The following is a 14,090-nucleotide window of genomic DNA, read 5'->3' on the forward strand; positions in this document are numbered from 1 at the left end:
CCAGGGACAGCCCTGGCTGTTTTAAGGAAGATGAGGTTTGCTTTTATTTCGATGCATAGCATATGTGTGCGTGCTTGTGCACATGCTTCTGTATGAATGCGTCTGTATGAGCTGAACTGTACGAGCGGCCACTTGAGGCGAGGATTCCCCTCCAGAAAGCCAAAGTAAATGTGGTGGTGTTAAAGGCTTTTAAAAGGCAAACTTAGGCTTTGTCATCTTCAGAAACTGAATCACTTTTAAGACCAAAGAAAATGTATTCGTGTCTCCGTTAGGGCTGCACGATTTTGCATAATTCGATTCTCTCACGATTTTCTTTTCCAGTATAAATATTTATTGCACTTATTAACTGCACATCAACTTCGTAACAGTTGAGACTGAACATAAAAACAATAAATAAACATAAAAACAACAAATGTCTCACGTTATGTTGTTGCCGCAAAATGTTGTACTGCTTGAAATTCCGTCTCCACCGTTGCTCGACGCTGCGTGTATAGAGCAGGTAGTGCAACAATAGAAAAATAGTTGCGGGACGGCACTGTGTAGCGTTTGTCTAGGGTGTTGATCATTTTCCTAAATCCCTCGTTTTGCACAGTGTTGATGGGAGCCATATCTTTGGTCAGGTGATAAGTGATAGCCTCCGTAATTTCATTGTGCCTGCGGGAGTTCGACGTGTATAGGGAAGCGCTGTATAAGGTTCCCGTTATTGATGTTTGGGTGGTTGACCGGGACGGATTTTCTCCTGTCACTTTCTCGTCATCCCTGACGTGCTCTCCGTTGTTTTTTTCCCTGCTAATTTTAGCATTACACGGCACAGCTTCTGTATCACGTGGTATAAGGCTCCGCCCTTGTCATTTGTTGAGCAGGAAGAGTGAGCGCTTGTTTTCATGCAGATTACGTCCCGGATCAAAATGCGGTACAATCGTCGTCGTCGTCGTCTTTTCTTTCTTTCTTTCTTTTTTTTAAATCATTGTCATTTGGAAATGAGATCGCACATAAGTATGAATCGAGATCGCGATTTTCTAACGATTAATCGTGCAGCCCTAGTCTCCATAAATGTACACCCCGATCAACTGATACAGTTACCAGGACTGAAGCATTAACCAAGTGAAAACAGGAGACGGCTGACTCGAGCGGAGACAGGACAGAGTTTAGATTCAAAGGTGACAAGAATTTGTAGTCGCTCACAGGCACCTACAACTTCCCTCACTCCAGCCCCTGACATCCCACACACGCACACTCAGAAGTCATGGATACAGACACAAACCTCATTTAACGCGATTAGTCTCTTTGAGGATTTTACCGCAGCCTCTTATATCCTGGATGAAAGAGTTCACACTTCTGACAGGAAAGGGAAAAAAAAGCAGGAGTCTGCAGAAGCTACTCAGCTTTTCACTGCAATATTCACCACGTTATTAAAGAACACATTGCTATGTGTTGTGTTGCTCTCAACATCATCTGTAGTGTGCTGCTCAAGTGGTAGCAATTTTCTCGCAGTCTTGTGTCTCTCGTGCAGTATTTCAAGTGAAATTCGATTGCAGATCTCCATGTTCTAGTGCATTGGGTTTCTTATAAACGTTTGCATTCTTCACTGATTGCTCCCTGGCAGTTTTCAATGCGCAGAAATGCACTGCCATCTCAGTGTTTAGCTCTCTCTTGCACTCTTTTGGATGTGAAGGCTAATGTCGTTTTCAGAATATGAGAGAAAAAAAGAGAAAAACCTGGTGTAGCTCTCTAAAGTCGAATCAGACCTAACATCTACTGCAATAAAACAAGCTTGCTGTTGTTTGTTTGCTTGTTTTTTATTCAACAAGCGAAGCGAAACACGTATTTCTTTCACGGCTGCCGAATTATGTCAGCTCGGAAAAAACAAAAAAAGGCGATGCAGTGAATTAAATCAATGTGAAACCAGCTCAGTAATGATGTAGTTGCTGCATTTTTAAAAATAAATGTATAACTCTCTCTTAAACCCATCACCTTTAAACACTGGTGCATGTTATAGCTGGGTAATAGCAACCTAATAGGCTTACCTGTCAGCACCGCGTGCTACGTAGACCCCCGCAAATCATATTTCTCGAACACCTGCTCGCCTCCCTGCGTATTTATGGCTTTCTTCTCTGCCCTGTCCTCTTCTTTGTTGGACTCTGTCCAAAATCAGCACCCACCCCACCCCCTTCTCACATTATAGTCTTCAGTATGTTCCCTTCCCATCATGGAATAAATGAACGAGCAGGTGCTGTGATGTATGAGGTGCCTGCCATTGCATCACATGGATTTTGTGTCTTTATTGATGGGAATAGTAAAGAGAGACAGGAAATATGGATGGTAGTGACCACCGCTTTTCCAACCATATGTCTGTTGTTCTCTCAATATTGGTATCAGCGATTTTAGGTGTTTTTTTTGTTTGTTTTTTTACATGGTGTTATCTTTTATGCATTTCAGTCATTTTATTCCTTTTATTATAGCTTCAGCTAACATCTGCTGCCAGGACAAAGCGTGCTGATTTTTGCTGATTGAAGCAAAACCTCTGTTTTCAAACTTTTGCAAAATATGGACACTAACAAAAGTGATCTAAGAGAAATCAATCAACTGGATCCCCAGACTTTTAACAAGATTTTAGCTGTCCACGTTTTGACTCTAAACTGCAGTTTTTAGACTTATTCTACTTCTTGACCAGATTGCATGTGAAGAAACACTGGAGGAAGTAGGGGGATTGTGTATCTTCCTGGGGGACTATTATTGTCAGTTATTATAAACTTTATTGCAGTAATGTTGCAGGACGCCGAAATGATTTAGTCTGTTAGCTTTTTATACTAAGCAACATTTGCTGTTTTACATCAAACACAGACTACAGCTGAGGCTGGCGGGGATGTGGTTAGTTTCAAAGTTATTTGGCCATAAATCAAAGTGTATGACAAAGTCAGTTTTGGAGCATTTGGACATCGGTGGTCAAGGGTAGGGGCTAGCATAGTACTCGGTTTCATCATCACAGCTTCTGTGGTGATGAAATTTGTACCAATCACAGAGACAGAAAGGAAAAGTTCTGATAGGCTAATCTCAAAACCCGTGTAAATTTGTGTGTTCTGGGCCTACGCTGGATTTGTATCGGCCTGTAAAGGGCGCAGTGAAGCAGTGAGGAGAGACTAAGAGAGGTGTATTAAGGCAGTGAATCTCGATGCTCAGTGTGTAATGGATTCAGAATGAGGGCTGACCAAGCAGCAGGCTGCTGATAACCTTTAGGAAGGACATTGTTCCTGTGCAGCAGGGGTGGGGGTGGTGGGGTCGCGTGGATGGGGGTGGTGGGGGGTTTACACAGGACTGCTGCTGCAGTATATACGCACGGTAGTGTGATTGGTGGTGCAGCTGTTTATTGGTTCATTGGCTCTCCGGCAGGGTTAGGAGGTAGAGTAAATGGGGCAGTATAGCAAACTCCCTCATGGCTTCCCGCACACATTTTTCAACTCCGGGGTGCATTTTTTTTGTTTTCTGTGATACATTTGTCCTCTGTCTGAACCAGGCTCTCACTGGCTTTCCATTAAAAGAAATGTAACAGCCTTCTTCTTCTGTCTCGCTTTCCCTTCAGATCGCCACTTAAGGAGAGGTCAGCGAGGGACCCTGCGTGAGGAATACATGACGGGCGGGGCGGGGGAGGGGGTGGCGACCACAGCGGCACTACCACCGAGGTCAAGGTTCACGCAGGTAAACGGATCTTTCTCTCATTCCGCATCTCATCGATTGTGCACATTGGTTGAATCAATCCTGCCTCCTTTTTCTCCCTGACTTGGAGCCGACTTGGCACGCAGAGAAAAAGTGAGGGAGTGATGTGGCTGGTTTGACTGGACACTCCTGAGCTGGTAGCTAAGGAAGCAGTCTGCAGCTGCTGTTTATGAGGCGCTGTGCAGGCTTTGCTTTAAAATAAAATCCCCACCATGATGCTTGTGGCCAGTGTCAAAATGAGAAATCATTAAAAAAACATGCTATGATTCAAGAACCTTTGATTTTCAAAAAAACCCCGTCTAGCTCGAAAGAGATTTGTAGTGACAAACAGTAATAGTAGGGCACGCTGTACTTTAAAAGAGCTTACCAGGACCTTATTGTGGCTCCCATTCAAAGGTCTGGTGCACTTTTCATTGCCCTAAATCTGAAAACTTATCAGCCATTTAAAAAGTAGGTCTGTAGTGTCTGTAGTGCTCCAATATTACACTTTTTATTTGCCTCCCGTTTTCTTTTCCACCAGGGATTAAGAAAAATGACTTGGGGGGAGGGGGGGCTTTGGGAGTTGGGTGGGGGCAGTTTAGGAAGCAAATAAATAAATAAAGTGCAAGGTAATCTTCCTTAATACTGTGTGTGTGTGTGTGTGTGTGTGTGTGTGTGTGTGTGTGTGTGTGTGTGTGTGTGTGTGTGTGTGTGAATGCTGAGCAAAGGCTATGCTTTGGGAGCATCTGCCCTGCACACAAACACTCATGTGCACATATAGCCAGCCCGACACAAATACTGTACACACCCGACTAGCAGGGCTCAGCCAAAGCGATTAGGACACGGACTTCAGAGTGCAGAAAGTGACAGGTTTAACACACACACGCCGACCATCAGCAGATTGACAAGTAATGCACAGCGAAAGAAAGAACAGAGCTTCCGAATGTGACAGCACACGACTGCAGACACATGAAAGTATAGGAAGACTAGTTTCACTGCTTCTCCCTGCGGCTGTCGTGCCTTATTCGTCTCAGCTCAAGCCCGTGGACTCATATCTGTTCTTCCTCTCTCCCTCCCTCACATTAACACATAGACTCGGCACAAACAGTTGATCAAACAACTGTGCAGTGGAGACAGAATTTGGCCAGACAGCCGGCCAGGATGAGTAATGTAGAGCCGCTTTGGCTTAATTTGTTTAGAAAGCCTATCATTGCTGCAAACACGTTACAGACTGTTGCTGTTTACTGAAGAGTATTTATCCCCGTAGCTTCTAACTGCACGCCTTTTTAACGTCAGCGGCGCACAGCGTGGCCACTGTTGAGGTCGAACAATGCGGCCGTTGTGAGGCGATGAAGCTGAGATTTAGGAGAGAGGAGGAGTGCGTTTTGTTCGCAGCGGTTAGGTGGACTCCTTCAGTGTGTGACCACACTAAAGGGGAAATTTTCTGCGTCACAGGGTTACAGCGTAGCTCGGGGCCTGTGTACATGTGAAGAAGGAAAACAGAGCTTTTTGGAAAACAATGACATAAGCCCTTTTAGGTCTTCCAGGCCTCTCACCCATTCTTTTGTGACAGATTTATGATCCCATTCTCAGCGTTCCTTTTTCATTCGTGTTTCATTTTTCCGCCATCCAGTGTCCTACACCCTCCTCTTTTTTTCTTGCCTTTTCTGTTTTGTCCCTTTCTTCCCATCTTTTTTCTTTTGAGTGCGTATACTGTACATCGACTATATGTGAAGGGGTGAGAGAAAGGCAAGACGAAGACACAATGACAGACAGCGAGTCTAATCAAAACTATTATTTTCTAAGGAGTTTTACCTCCAGCTTAGGAGACAGTGATGATATTCAAAAGACAGGGGGTGTTTATTTTTATCCTTGCTGGTGAGTTTCATTGTGGTTAACATCTTACGCCCTGTTTTTCACACGCACAAGCTGGCCGTTTTTGGATTTTGTGCTGCAAGAGGCATTTCACAAACAAGCAGAGGTATAAAGCGGTGAGAGTGGGAGGATAAGAGAGAACATTGTCTTCTCTTCTCCAGCTTAGGGACAGAGCAGAACAGGTTGTGTGAGGATACTTGCTATCCTTAACAATGTCTAACACAGCCTCAGGGCCACCTCTTCCTCTCTGACGAAGCTGGGAGTTGTGCAGAGTAGGAGACGCACATTCCTGAGCGTCAGATGGCCTGCTGGTACACTGTAATTGCTTTAACTTTGTCATCTTTAGACCTAATCACCACAATAACTTGGATCAATGGTTTTAATGATTTTATTTAATGGATAAAGATGATATTTGTCTCGCTTTTCATATTTATGACTCTGGCCAATCACTTTAAACAGTCATTGTGGTTTACAAACAGAATTCCTGCTTCAGCTTTGACTTTCTAACTCTTTCTGTGTTACTACTGCTCACTTTGAGTTTTAGCTCTATATTTAGATAACAGGGTTTAGATAATCTGGCTCTCCCTGGAGTTATTCTCACCTGGTCTCACTTAAATGAAACGATCTGCGCTTTACCTAGAGGGCGCTCATCAGATGGTCCTGGGCAGATCTCAGGAAATCGGTTTTTGGGACGGAAAACTTGGTAGGAAAGGACGCAAATACTTTAAAAAATGCTTAAACAGATGAAGAGCAACCATCTAGGGCAGTATTTGCCCTTTGGGGAAAGCATGTAAGAGCTCCCTAGCTAGGCAGATCCTCTTAGCACCTGCAAAAGAGGAAGACAAGCAGACACAGAGGAGGAAGGGTGGGGCGCAAACAGGTATGCAGAGCAGGCAGGCATTTATACAGGTACGACCAGATAGGAAGTGCACGAACTTCTGAACTCCTTCCAAACAAAAAACAAACGTAAGCTCGACGCCTGCTTCTAAACACACAAGGCCAACATTTTATTTTAGTTTAGTTTAGTCAGCCACACTCTTGGTTGGAATGAAACAATACAGCTGTCGTTTCACTTTGCCTTTAAAACACCAGCATTCTGCTAACGTATCATTCTCAACAGTCACTATGAAACAGGAAGCTCTCAGGATGGGATTTCTGCTGTTTTGAAATTCTCTTGCTAGCTCATGTGGACGGCTGAGCTCACGCCATGACGAGGCCTCTGGTGTCAGTTCACAAGAATTGCTACTCCTTGCACAGGATTCAGTCAAACTTACAAGTGTAACAGTAATCAGTCATTACCGAAACTGTGCTCAAGTTCAGCGTCGTATTTGTTGTTTTACTGGCACTTTTCCATTTTCAACTCACTTTATTGATCACAACCTACCTAATTATAGACATACAACGTACAAACCTGAAACACTTAACCACAAACACTGTTGAGTGTCAAGGTGTGTCAAACAAAGAGGTCGGTCGGCAAAGAGCAGTAAATAGTAAAACTCATTAAAAAAACCCAAAGAAAATAAATAGATTGAGAAAGAAATGTGTCTAAAATGAACAATCATTAAAAGAAGTCAAACTAAATAACCCCTGTCAAGAGTTAAGCGATCTAATAGCTGAGGGAATGAGAGATTTAAGTATCTATTTGTTCTGCACTGAGAGCAACTTCTTGATCTCGGATCACAAAACATGATCAGGATGATTAATAACCTTTTTTGCCTTCTTTATCACCTGATTCCTCCTGTAGTGTCCGTCAAATTATAGTGAAACCTGCACACAGTAATCACCTAATGGGTTTTCACCACACTGTGGTCAAGGTCAAGGGTACATTGCCGTAGTAGTAGTAGTAGCCGTGTGAGCTACTACATTGCTGAAGTTCTCGTTTTCGTGAGATCGCTGTGCTGCCCCATTTCAGTAATTACAAACCCAAGAAGAAGGAAAAGCAGACCAAGGCTTTAAGAAGCACAAATTTGCTGCAGATTTCTCCAAAAGCAGATATAAATTGAAATGACATCACTCTGGCGGTGGGCCGCCATCTTTGTGTGCCTGTCGGTCCATTATGTTATCCATCACTGGGTCTCTCTGTCTGGTATTGTCAATTACCCAGAGGAAAACAACATTAGAGGCCTGAATGGGACACGGAGCTGTGGCAGGCCTGACATGGCTGTGTTATATGATTACACAACCTGTTGGCTGTCGCCTGTCAAGTGTCTCCTGACTCTGATGAATGGCTGTAATATGCCGCGCATCACAACACGCCACGCCACGCACTCATTAATGGCTTCTCATAATGGCCAGGACGTTCCTGCGATGCCGCAGAAGGGTTCACAACGAGAGAGAGAAGGTGAGAGCGAGGAATACTCCCAACGCTGTACTGACAAACAAAAGATACACCGTGTCCTCATTTTAAACGGCAAGACGCCAACATCACAGTCACATGTAACTGCATAAATGAACGAATGCTGACAGAAATAAAGTAAAGGGGGGGGGGGAATAAACACACACGCACACTGGGAGATGTAAGAATTATTATTTTTGAGTGTGACACATATGTTTCTCAATTAGATACATTCTAGTCAATCTGTGGCCTATTTGCATAGATTATCAGTAATGTGAGCAACGCGGCGTGCTCACCAGCATGTGGGAACGTCACAATAGAGACGCTCGAAGAAAGGAGATTGAATCTGTCGTCTGTTGGGTGCCATCTGAAGCTTAGCTGATTGCTCTTTCTTTCAGTGAATTAGGAGACACGCTACCCGAGATCCTCCAAACTACTCGACTCCCAGCTCTAACAAACAGATCTGATTCTCATAGAGACACTGCTCCGCGAGGTTTCAAATTAAAAGTGTGAAAAAATGCTCCAAATGAGCTTTGGAGTCTGTAGGGGGGAAGCTGCTGTGCAGCAGTGGCTGTATGGCAACAAAGTAAAGTAGTTTTTCATGCAGTGTATCAGCTGTGGAGAGGTTATCTAAAACATACACCAACCTAACCCGAAGCCACGTTAGGTGGCTTTGATCAGACTCTTAATTCTTACCGGGAAGCATCACACAGTGCTGGAGCCTCATTGAAAATTTGACAAGCCCCTCCTAAATATAGTGTGCCTCGGCTTTGTGTGGTCTTATGTTTTACATTGTCTCACATTAAAGTCAGTATTTTTATAGAAGGAGACACAGAGGTAAAGAGAGTTTTGAGTATGGCATCACTCAGATGTGCCTCAATGGCCTGGAGGGGACTGCTGAACATTGCTGCACCTGCAATGTGTGTGTGTGTGTGTGTGTGTGTGTGTGTGTGAGACAGAGAGGAAAAGACAGAGGGACAATCTGCCTTAATATTCCTATGTTTCTGTCATTGTTAGCGTATGTTTTCTTTCTCACAGCTTGAGTTTCTCAGTTTGAAATGCAACACCTGCAGATGTGTCTTGTAAACGGCAGCCGCCAGCTCCTCTCCCATTCAGAGGGGACCATTGAAACAAAGCAATTAAAGCAGCTCTCTCCACGGGGCGAAGACTCGGTCCATGGGTGTGCCTGCCTGTGCGCGAATGATTTTCCATTGTTTTAAAGCCAGAATCTTTAGATTGAACGGCGAAGAGCTCCACACTCCAGGAGAATGTGCCAGTCAAAACATTAGCAGCTCTGTCATATTCGTGTGTGTTTAAATATGGAAGTCAGAGGTCACTGACAACCTGTTGACACAGCGCAGATTTATGCAACGCGCACAACCGTGCAAACATGTATCCGCAGCCCAGGTTTCGACTCAGCGGTGGTTTCTTGTTGCTGCTGATCTCCGGATCCTTGCAGCTCCAGATACCAGAGGCTGAGTTATTTCTCCGCTCCGCTCCCTGACCCTCCTAATTGAGAACGGCTGTTACTGAGAAAGAGCGAGCTAAAGAGACAGAGAAAGATTGAGAACAGATACTTGTGTGAAAGCACACGACTCTTAAGAGCAAAAGAAAGACCGAATGAAAGGAGCAAAGAGCTAAACCTGTGGAGGCCAAAGCTCATAGAGGGTGCTCCTCTTTCACGCCCCTTGATCATCTCTATCTCTTCCTCTTCTTGCCGTAAACCAACAGTAGCCAAGCGCAGTGTCTCAAACGTAGGAGGAGTCGTTAGTGTCGTACATGATGGCCGTAGGAAGGAGAAAAGGAGGGAAGCACTGTTTAGGGTGGAGGGAGAATCACATAAAGCAAAGTCAAACCAGAGGGCTGGGGAAGAGGAGCGGTGAGAACAGTGACAGCTGCAAGCATGTCGTACTGGGTGATGGTCTGTCCGTCTGTCAGAGCAGATATTTCTGTCTGTTTAGTGCTGCCTTACTGGCTGCCAGAGACACTCCTCGTGTCATCGCTGGGTGCCTGCTGTCACTGGCTAAAAAGGAGAGAGGGAGTGGAGTGTGTACGCGAGCACGCGTGTGTGTGCGCACAGGGGTGTGTGTGTGTGTGTGTGTGTGTGTGTCAGCGAGAGTGACAGAGAGAAACTAGAGCAGCTGTCTTGAAAGCTCTTCCACTCTGTCAGTACATCTAGAATCTGCTTTCCCCTGATATCTCCTCACTGAGGCAGTGTTTTAGTCAGATGTTTGGTCAGAAGTCTCAGTTTTTCCCTGATAAAGGAACACTTTGGGGAAATCAGTATGTTGTGTAGCTTATCTGTTAAGATAACGAGATCATAAGCGCTGTAAAGCCTATATTTGTAACACACTGTTTAATGTTGTAATTTTAGTCAGTAAATATGTGTTACATACATCTACATTGCCTGTATTTGTAGCAAAACTGCTTTTATGTGGTTGTAGCTTTGGCATGCCGACTTGCCGATCATGGTTGAAGACCAGGCACAACCCCAAATGGCAAAAGCACACCCCTACTGCAGCAGCCTCCCCAGCAAGGATGCTGTGCCCCACTACACTACACGACTGACTTTACACTTACTAGATCAGAATCTGAGAGTATTCAAAAGCTTCAGCAAAATTTAGTATACTATATTGAGTGTACAGTGCACATATAGAACTTTATATCCTAAGTGCTAAGCGAAAAGGACACCAGCAGAGCCGAAGGTGGTTATCTTCAGGTTCACCATGATACGAATATCTGATGATTGATGGTTTTTCTTTTAAAAATATCACAAATGAGAGAATAGGAGTGCAGCTAGAGTACCATGTCGATAAACAGTATCAGTAAACTGCCGTTAAAATATGATACCCATCCTTGACTAAGCCCAGATTAGCCTGGATGAGCCACATCTTTCAAAGCGGCTTCGTGGCGCTGGTGTGTTCATGCTTTGTTGAATGACAGGCTTTGTGAAGTGTCTCTCTTGGTCAGCCTGAACACTGCTATATTGAAGTTTTGCAGACACGTAACCGCAAAGTGACGTGACATTTTGGACGTGGGACAGCTACAGTCACAATGTAGAATAGAGCGAACAAGGCCCCATTCACACAGGCTTAGAGCCTGATCTGCAACCATCTGGCAACCGCCGGTTCACCGAATGGTTGTTGGAGGGAAAATTATTACCTAAGCCCCAGCCACACAGGCATATGAACATGCCACTTTATAGAACTGGCAGCCACCTGTTGCCAGAGAAAAGTGTTGGTTGCTTTGGTTCATAGCATATTGCTGTGGTTTTACTTTGAATGGAAGTGATGTTCTTGTCTACAAACACTGTGCAGCTACTGCCCGAGCTATAGTGAAACTGTAGAAAGTCAGAACCAAACTGGAAATGAAGACGATTCGTTTTCAAAGCAACAGTTTTGAAACACATAGACTCATCTTTTACTTTGAAGGTGAAAATGTGCCACTTTACTTCCTGAGTAGTTAGCAAGAAGTTGCAGAGAAACACGAAAAAGTGCAAGCATCCGACAATCTCCAGAAACCACCACCAACCAGTTGGGGAATACATTTTCCCCCCTACAAGCCAGTGGTTGAGTCACATCCAATATGGTGTACAACTACAGTGTGAGGTGATATCACACGAGAAGTCATACATTTTTCAAAATAAAGCAATGTAGGATGTCACCATCGAAAAGGTTTGACACTTTTATTTTCTTGGACTATCAAGAAATTTGAAGCTGTTTCCTGTGGAGTCAGTGAGAACAGAATTTTTACTATCTTACACTGTTAATAAGTAGAGACAGTGAATAATGACCCACATTTTGAAGAAGCAGAACTTTTAAGCATGCACACGCTGCTGGCTGATGGCAGAGGGTTAGTTTAATCTTAGAATAACTTGTAGAGGCTGTAATGAGAAGACATGGTAGTAGGCAGGCGAGTCTGTCAGCGTTGTGTAGGTGGCACAATTTACATGAAATATTAAATAAAAATAGCATACGGTTTTAAATTTCCTGGGTCAACAGAATGTGAGTGTGGGAGGCACAGTGAGACGGTGTGAAGCTGAAAATCACTGTGCACAGAGCGTGCCCACCCGAAATACTTCCAAAAGTCAACCTAGATGGTCTGTTTAGTCTTTATTGAAATATTCAATGTTTGTCAGTTTATAAATGTGAAGGCTAAGACGTCAAAAACCGCCGACGGCTGTTTAGTAAAAGGTTTGGCCTCTCACGCTGGATAATGGTAGTCATAACAGCTGCTATCATTTAACATGCTGAAGAGAAGTTAAAGGCACCAAGTGGAAGATTTTCAGTGCGTGCATTTTCAGTACTTAAACAATCGGGCAATCTCCTTTGTTCATATAAATCATAGGTTTTTATGTTTTACTAATATGGTGTGTTTTTGACCATCGATTGTTTTGATTGAAGTCATCTGTTGTTGGAGTGTTGTCATCTGATTACAAACATGTGCTTTTCAACAATCAAGATGGCCCTGGAGTGAGGTAATGGAATATTTAAAACAAAGATGCAAGAGCATTAGCGAGGCTTTAGGCTGCACGGTGGCTCTGTGGTTATCCTAAAAGTCGAGAGTTTGCACCCACTGGAGTGAATGTGTGCAACCTGAGCTGGATGTGGGCTGGGGAAATGGATAGATTTTGTGCAGCTTAGAGAGCGCTCTCAATGTTTGAACTTTCCTTGACCTTTCTCTGACTGTTTGATGGGTTATCTCAGCAAGACGGCAAGACTCGTATGACTTAATGAATCAAGGAAATAGCGTCACCTAAGTCTCCCGGGCTAATTTCAGCAGCGGCGTGAGCCCCCACATTGATGTTGCCTGTAATTTTGCGGCAGCCGTGACAACATTAGTGCAACTTTAGATCCTGTGCTGTCAGTGTCAGCATCTTCTGGCTCCTCAGCTGCCTCCGCAGCCCTGTAACCACACACTGCTGTTTATGTTCTTTAGGTTAACACAGTTATCTCTGTGCGCAACCGGAGCCGTCAACCTACACGGGCACTTTGGCACATGTGTGCAGTTGCGTGTGTGCAGCTGCAGGACCTGCCTCCCTCCAGAAAGAGCTGCAGGGACTTGCCAGTATTTTCATTCCCTCTAGAGGCATTTCCGCTCACCAACAAAGCCCTGCCTGAGTGATGAAACGAAGAGGAAGCAGCTTTTGTGAAGGGAGCAGCCAAATTCTGTCTGTGTGTTGGTGCGTGTGCGTGTGCACTGCTGACCCTGGCTAACAGTTCGCTACATGCAAATTTACTCTTCAGCTTGCAGTTCAGGTTGCTCCAGGCTCTTGTTTGCTCACAAGCCTACTGTACCACAAGAACAAGCCTACTCTGTATCCCATTCAAGAAAACAAAGTTGCCTCCTGTTTGCCTCTAATTGACTGGTATAATTCCTGGCTTGTTGGATTGGTTAGTGTTTTTTCACAGGGCTTGTTAGCACTGGCCTTTACTTCCTCTGTAGCTGTTGCCAAAAAGGAAATGTATGCTGTAGCTCAGGTCACAATTCTCCAGAGTGTCTGGCTCTGGGAAAGAATTGAATCGAGCCAATAATACAAAAAAACTTCTCATTGTAAAGTGAAAATGACATAAAAAACGAAAAGCAAATAACACTGATATAAATGATCGTTTTGGGTTCTTTCTCTGTGCGAATATCACTTTTTCTCTGCTGAGTGAATAGCCTTTGTTTAGTCTGTGATTTCTAGAAATAACTCCTCGGTTTTGATAATAACTATGGTTGGTGGGAAAACATCATTATTGCTTTCTCACTTGAGGTCATGACACAGCTACTGAGTTGTTGTTTTTTTTTGTAATTTTCAAATGGGTGCAAAAGCAGCAAAACTGCTGGATCTGACAACCGCAGAGATTGAGATTTTCTCTGGGGTTGTCTACAGAGTCAGCGTCCTGTGGGTTGACAGCCAGGGCCCTGTGACACACGCTCATGGCCATAAACAGGGATTTAGCCCTCTGGAGAAAATAACCTTGATAATTACTGGGTGCATATGGACCTGCCCACAGAGGGAGAGGGAGGGAGGAGACGAGAGCTGACTGAGAAGGAGAGAGAAGGGAGAGAGCCACATCCGCTGGTGCATTCCTGCATGCTGTGTCATACTGGTGCTGAGTTTCCCCTCGGTTTGCACGGAGATTTCCACAAGGTGGAGAGTGCAAAGAGCTACTGACGCAGCGCTTGGGGCTGTGGATGCTGA

At 44.3% G+C, this 14,090-nt stretch overlaps 1 protein-coding gene across 3 annotated transcripts in view; it reads left to right on the forward strand.

The window, feature by feature from the left end:
- The window catches only part of zmiz1a (zinc finger, MIZ-type containing 1a), a 111,341-nt gene that overhangs the window by 26,054 nt on the left and 71,197 nt on the right, over positions 1 to 14,090 (forward strand). For all 3 annotated transcript variants that reach the window (XM_080869520.1, XM_080869517.1, XM_080869518.1), the window contains exon 2: positions 3,581 to 3,696. The gene's annotated coding sequence lies outside the window, so the exon portion shown is untranslated. The remainder of the gene's footprint in view (positions 1 to 3,580; positions 3,697 to 14,090) is intronic.

The sequence above is a fragment of the Rhamphochromis sp. 'chilingali' genome, assembly GCF_963969265.1.
Source record: "Rhamphochromis sp. 'chilingali' genome assembly, chromosome: 20".
NCBI classification, from domain to species: domain Eukaryota; kingdom Metazoa; phylum Chordata; class Actinopteri; order Cichliformes; family Cichlidae; genus Rhamphochromis; species Rhamphochromis sp. 'chilingali'.